Source organism: Sinohyriopsis cumingii, chromosome 7 (genome assembly GCF_028554795.1).
Source record: "Sinohyriopsis cumingii isolate HCF-2022 chromosome 7, ASM2855479v2, whole genome shotgun sequence".
NCBI classification, from domain to species: domain Eukaryota; kingdom Metazoa; phylum Mollusca; class Bivalvia; order Unionida; family Unionidae; genus Sinohyriopsis; species Sinohyriopsis cumingii.
The window spans coordinates 93,134,470-93,141,340 of NC_142967.1; positions in this window are offsets into that span (position 1 = coordinate 93,134,470).

Here is a 6,871-nt window from a genome sequence, read left to right on the forward strand (position 1 = left end):
ACGTTTACAGACATAACTAACTCTCCTTTAATATTGCTCCAAGTTCATTTTCAAATCATTAAATATTTTGAGGCATATGCAAAATTGGTGACTATATCTACCGAAATTGTTCTTTAATGGCCTATATACATGGATCACTTTGTATTGTTAAAATTGAGCTTAAAGTATTTATTACACTTCTTTTCTACGTTTATGCACGCTTTGTTTTGTTTATATCCATTTTAGACAAATCTGCGAACGAGTTTTATTTGAGAGGTAGATATCTGCAGTGTCAACTATTAAATCCTATGTTTTCACTTAATTTGGTTAGCAAAATTTGGAGTCTTGTTCTGTGAGATAATTCCATATACTCTCTGTCTGTCTGTGTCTGTCTGTCTCCTCTGTCTGTCTGTTACTCTCTGTCTGTCTGTCTCTCTCTCTCTCTCTCTCTCTCTCTCTCTCTCGGTAATAGGATATCCCAAATATCGTTATTTAAACTTTTCTTTGATTTGTTTATCCATTAATCTGTAAAGTAGACACCTGAACAAAGTAACGTTCAAAGGTTACTATATGTAGTTTATAGACTGTTTATTTGTCAGTCAATCAACAAGGTAATACCGACTAATCTTTCAAACAATCAAAAGATGTGTCTGCGTCGCCGTTAAGCTCGTTGCTGCTTAACTGCCTGAAGACTTTACCAGTCACAGTAAAGGTGGGATAAGAGAAGGGCAACTTAATCCTGTTGCTGGATTTTAGTTCAAAGTCGGTTTCACAGTAACATATTTGTTTATTTCTGGAGTTGAGAGCAAGTAAAAACACACATCTATGCATATAAAATAAACAGAATACTTTCATCAAACTAAATAGATTTAACATAGTGGCAAGATCGTAATAGGCGATAGAAAAACTTTGTAAATAAGTTTTGGTAGCACAAAAACATTGCGGGGAACTCTGGAACATATCATACAGATATACTTATTCTTTGCTGCTATCACCTGATGAGACCTACGGAGGAGTTTAAATAGTCTCTTGTTTTCTAAATAAAAACCTAAATAAAAATAAATATATATTATAAACATTAGATTTATTATATCTGGGTTAAATGGTGCTGATCTGACATACACAAGAGCGAAAAATCTTATCATAGCCACACGACGTCACTAGGTGGGTGCGGACCGCACCGGGTGACACCATCAGATGAGGTGACACCAAAATGACTGTCGATTCAATTTTGGACATTTTTGTGCAGGAAGTAGGTCCATGGGGGTGACACCATGAATTACCGCACTGGGTGGCATCAACCCTGGTGACCCCATTGCATAGCCATTCCTCTTGAACGAAAAGAAATGTTGACATTGGATTTTCCACCAGAACATGTAGTTTGATGATGTCTTGATCCTAAAGAAAAATGAGCATCCACTATGGCCACCGCGTTGAAAATCAGGTTGTTGCTAGTCCTCATATGGAAGGTCAGACTGACATCGGGCTTTCTCTTCTAGTGGTGTCTAGCTAGCTCGGAATGAATATTTGGTCGATCTGAATTCTGATATTATTATCGCAACTACTCCAACATGGATGGGCATACCGATAGAAAGCTTTTAACAAGAGACTTGTTATGATATCCGTTTGGTAGTAAATGCAAAAAGAGCCAATCTGATTTGTAATAAGGATGTAACGGTGGACATTTTGGAACTCTTGTTATTGGTATTGCTAATTGAAAATGGTGGGATCTTAGATCGAGTATCGCCGCCACAGCGGCTTGAAAAGCTTTTCGCTCAAGAATATCCGGGATGGTTTCAACATTCAGCAAGTAAAAAGATGAAATTATTTTACATATCATAGCTGCGACTATTATCTCTTTGCTTTATGTTTTCTTTTTATTATCTGGACCAATCACAAATTAATCTTTGAATTTTATTTTAATCCATTGTATTTCATCATACTTGACATTTTATTTTGTTCAAGAACAATTCATCTTATACCCGTAACTTAAACGCATGCGCATGAACGTTATTTTAGTATTGTTTCTAATGATGTCTTCATACGTTGTGCGTAAATTCCATATTGATGAAAAACCGATGCCATACCCACAAGGAATACTCCGTGAATTTAAACAGAGGGGCAAATCGAAGTTGCCAACTGGGCTAAAAGGTATGATTCGCGAAATCATTTCTATTTTTTACGTAATAGATTTTGAACAAACTTAATGTTTTCGCATTTTATTGCAGTAAATTCTTCGGTAAATTGAACGTTTTTTTTTAAAATGTTATTTTCAAGTCTTTTCATATATCCAACTGAAAATGAGAGTTTGAGAGCTTGTAAAATATACGTTAACAAAGACGCCTGATAAGACCAGGAATTATATTCATAATAAATGAAAACTTAATTGTGTGTAAAATTAATGCAGCTCACGCAACAGCATTTATTTCAGATGAAAAATAATTAAAATGTTGTTTGAATATAAAGACATACTCATTTAAATGCTGATTAAATCAGTTAGGGTCCATTAATGATTAGGGCTATAATTTAAAAATGTGAAAACTGGAAATACTAATATGAAATAAGTAAAGCACATTTCCTTTCAATCCCTTGTAACACTGGACAAAGCGTCGAAAGCAATTCTCGTTTAGATATTCGTTGATTATGTGGAGCTGAAATGAAAGAAACATGGAGAGACTGATTTGAATGTAGGTATATACAGTAGATACAACTTAATTTATTGACAGACATTATTTTTACAGAGTACATGCAGCTTTTCCAATACATCGTGATTCAGTTATTAGCATGTATAAGCATTGTACATATCATGTCCACAAAGAATGCCACAAGAATTCACACATAGACAATACTGTACGAAAGTAAAAGCTGAGTCAGTTATAAAAAAAAAAAAAACTTGCTCTTAAGCAAATATTGACACTAACCTTTAAACATAACTTATAATGAGATGCAAATAATATGAATCAATAGTATGAGAGAAAGACATCAAATGAATAAAGTTTAAAAACTGCACAGAATGAACATCATTTAGTATTCATATTTTTGTAATATTTTTTTTTTAAATTTGCCTTGCTATAATTTCCAGGTTTATCAATATTGCGGACAACAATGTAGACAACAAAATTCTTTGTTGCGGGTTATGCGGGTTATCAATGATGTACTTGTAAAATGTTTGACATTGCATTTATCAGAAGTTATAATGTATAAGGTAATAAAATATAATGAAATATTTTTCGCGATCTCACTCCGAGACCTTTAAATTTATAGTTTCTTCAGTAATAAAAATTACCCTCTATACGGCATGCTATAGTGTGGAAAAGTATAGTAGCGTTTTCAGGAAGAAAAATAAACCACTTGGCTTTTTCACGTTTGTCCAAGGAAATACGCCATTGAATGAATCCATTTTTGTAATGACCGGATGCTGACTATACTTAGCAAAGAAGATGTATTTCTTCGTTATGAAAGCAATGTTTCACGACAGAAGCACCTATCGTGATAAAACTTAAAGTTTACATGGAGGTTTTTTTGTCTGATGGCACTACGTCAGTGGGATGAATGATTATTTCTATAAAAAAAATAAAATAAAAACTAATTTGTTTTCATCCCATATCCGGACACTTGGTTCACAACTTGTTGTACGACTATACAAACTCACATTAAAGACACCTTTCCAAAAAGAACAATTTAGTGTTAAGGTTAGCTCATTTAGTATAGAGTGTAAAGCAGATTGTCATAAAGAGCAGTAATACGGTAAATGTTTAATTGTATAAAGCGTTAATTTTCTATCACAGTAAGCAGGTGTCTATAGCACGGTCACCGTTCAAATCGCGCGCGTGTGTGTGTGTGTGTGTGTGTGTGTGTGTACGTGTGACGCTTCTTGTAGGTTATGAAGCACTCCCTCTGTCAGTGGTTTATATATATATATATATATATATATATATATATATATATATATATATATATATATATATATATATATATGATGTGTGTGTTGTTATAACCGTTTGACATAGATTTTTTTTATACTGTACTTTGTCCAATTTATCTACGCACGTGTTCAATATTGTTATATTACTTACGTTTAGCATGATATATAAGTTCATATAGTTATTATTATTATTATTATTATTTGTTTTGGATAAAACGTTTTAATGCAGACATTTCACTTATTAATAGCATGACCCACGGGTTTCGGGTCAACAGTGAGAACATGACATGAGCTAAGCGTACAACCTGTAACGGATGTGTTGTTTGCCTGTTGTTTTTTATTACTTGGCTGATCATACACAGCTGGCTCGGTGGTTGCAGATTACGTTCTGTGCCCTCTAGCGTATTTCACGACTCAGTAATACCATTAACGACACAGACCAGGAGCAATTGAAGTAGTTATTATGAGTTTTAGGGCACTAGGTGGGTTTAACAGGAAAGCTACTGAACATACCGCCTTTCAGATACTTGTGCTACGTCTGCTTATTTGTCTTTTATGTAAATCCATCCATCCATCCATCCATCCATCCATCCATCCATCCATCTATCTGTCTATCTATCTATCTATCTATCTATCTATCTATCTATCTATCTATCTATCTATCTATCTATCAGTTTAATACATGTATAAATAAACGTGCCATTGTGCAGAATAATATCGCAATACAACCAAATGCAAAAACTGGCTTTATGCACTTAAATTAAGAACAAACTTTAGAAATTGTTCACCATCATCTATATCTTCGCGACCGCTCCAGTGGCCTAAGTGGTTAGAGTGTACGCCTCGGAGGCGGAGAATCGCGGGTCCTGCGGGACCCGGCCGAGTCATTCCAAAGACTTATAAAAATGGCGCATACAGCTACCTCTCTTCGTGTTCTGTAAATCAGAAGTTAGTGTTAAGAATGGTCGGCCAGGAGTCAGGATAATATGACTGGTTGGAACATGATGCTACATTCCTGCGGAATAATGCCCATCTGCAGACGTCATGGCGATGTGACTGAAAAATTGTTAAAGCTACGTTAAAATGTCGAATCACACACAACGCACGCACGCACACACACACACACACCCCTTATATTGGTGTAGAATTTAGGGACAACATGAAGTACCATTAAGTCAACAACATAGCAAACAGTGTATCTTGCACCAATGATTTTTTAATCAAAATTTTAAACCGAATTCACTGATAGCAAAGGAATGAGCATTCCAGACATAAACTGCTTCCACCATTCGGAATTCTTTATATAAAAAAATAGCCGCTCTACAAATTTCAGGAAAGATGCTGATTTACAGATTGCAGTCAGCCATACAAACATTCAGATAAGTAACATTAATCTAAAGAAACGCCTGACGATGGAAAATAAGGGGGGGGGGGCGGTAGTAAGAATGATTAAATATTTATCCAATAAAATTATGTTCAAATACATTAATTTCAGTACTTATGGTGTTACGTTTAGGTTCTTACAAAACGCAACAAGAAAAGAGTGAAAACAAGAAACTTTGTAAAATTTAACAAATAATTTATTTCCCTAGAAAAACAAGGTAAAAATGAGAAAAAGAAATTACGGTTCTACGAAACAAATCCAAAAATATCCAAGAATAATCCAGGAATTAAAAAAAGATAGAAGTCTTAGTGATAAAATGTCCTAGTGAAACTGAGTTCGAATCCCGATGAAATCCAAAATGGAAGGCGATGACGTTTGCTGTGGTCAGTGTCGCACAGATGTGTCAAAAGTTCTTTGTTAAATCACAAAAAATAATATTCCAGTTTTGAATTACGATTAAAATTGCAATAAATGACTTTGTCCGAAAATCCTGTATGATCATTTAAATATTTCCAGGGAAAATAATTAATAATATAATAGAATTTCAACTCCAACTGATCACAATAAAACACCTTTAAGTGTCAATGGTTTCAAGCCCGACTCACTAAATTTTAACAGAAAATAGTTATACACTAATTTAAGATGCAAAACAGATTCCCGTACGAATGTCACTTGATCATTTTTCTAGAACAACTGAGAAGCTTTTTACATGCCTAACATCACGTACTCCCAGTCTAGCCTTGGCTAAAAGCCAATGATTTTACTCTGAGAAAATAATATAAAGTAATATAAAAAGTTGTTTACTTCAAATCAGTGATTTTGTTTAATCAATGCCAGGAACTAGGTCATCATTAGATACAAAGTTTTTCTTTTTAGTGTTTACGAAAAAATAGTGAAGTCAAACTAATCTCTGGAAAATGTCAAATCCAGTAAATAAAGTTACGTTAAAATAGCATGCAATGGAATAAATAAAAATTTAAAACTAAAAAAAACCAAACAATTAAATATAACCAAATATAAATTAAATCAAATATACATAACACTTCCCCCATAAGGAAAAAGAAAGATTTCTATAATAAAGCTTTCATTTTACCATAGATAAATTAGATATGAGGTTAAAAATATAAGAAGAACCTTTATGAATTATACAAAATATACATCAAATAATACATCTCTATAAACGGGAAAATGCATCTGCTATTAAATTATCTTTTCCCTTGATGTGCCTGATGTTAATATTACATTTCTGTAAAAACAAACACAACCTTAGTAGTCTTTCATTTTTATTTTTCATCTCGCCGATGAAAGGAATAATCGAAGAAGGAGCTGAACTAATGTAAACTTCAAAATTTTGTAATGCCAATATCAAAGCGAAACATTCCTTCTCGATCGTTGAATAATTTCTTTGGTGCTTATTTAATTTTTTTTAGAAAAATAGCACACTGGATGATCAACACCAGTTCAAATTTGGAACAGTAAGAACTGGCGCGCTTTCAAGTATGGCTTTTAACCTATCAAAAGCCTCCTGGCATTTTTCAGTCCAAAGAAATTTGTTTTTCCTGTTCAATAAATTTGTCAGGGGT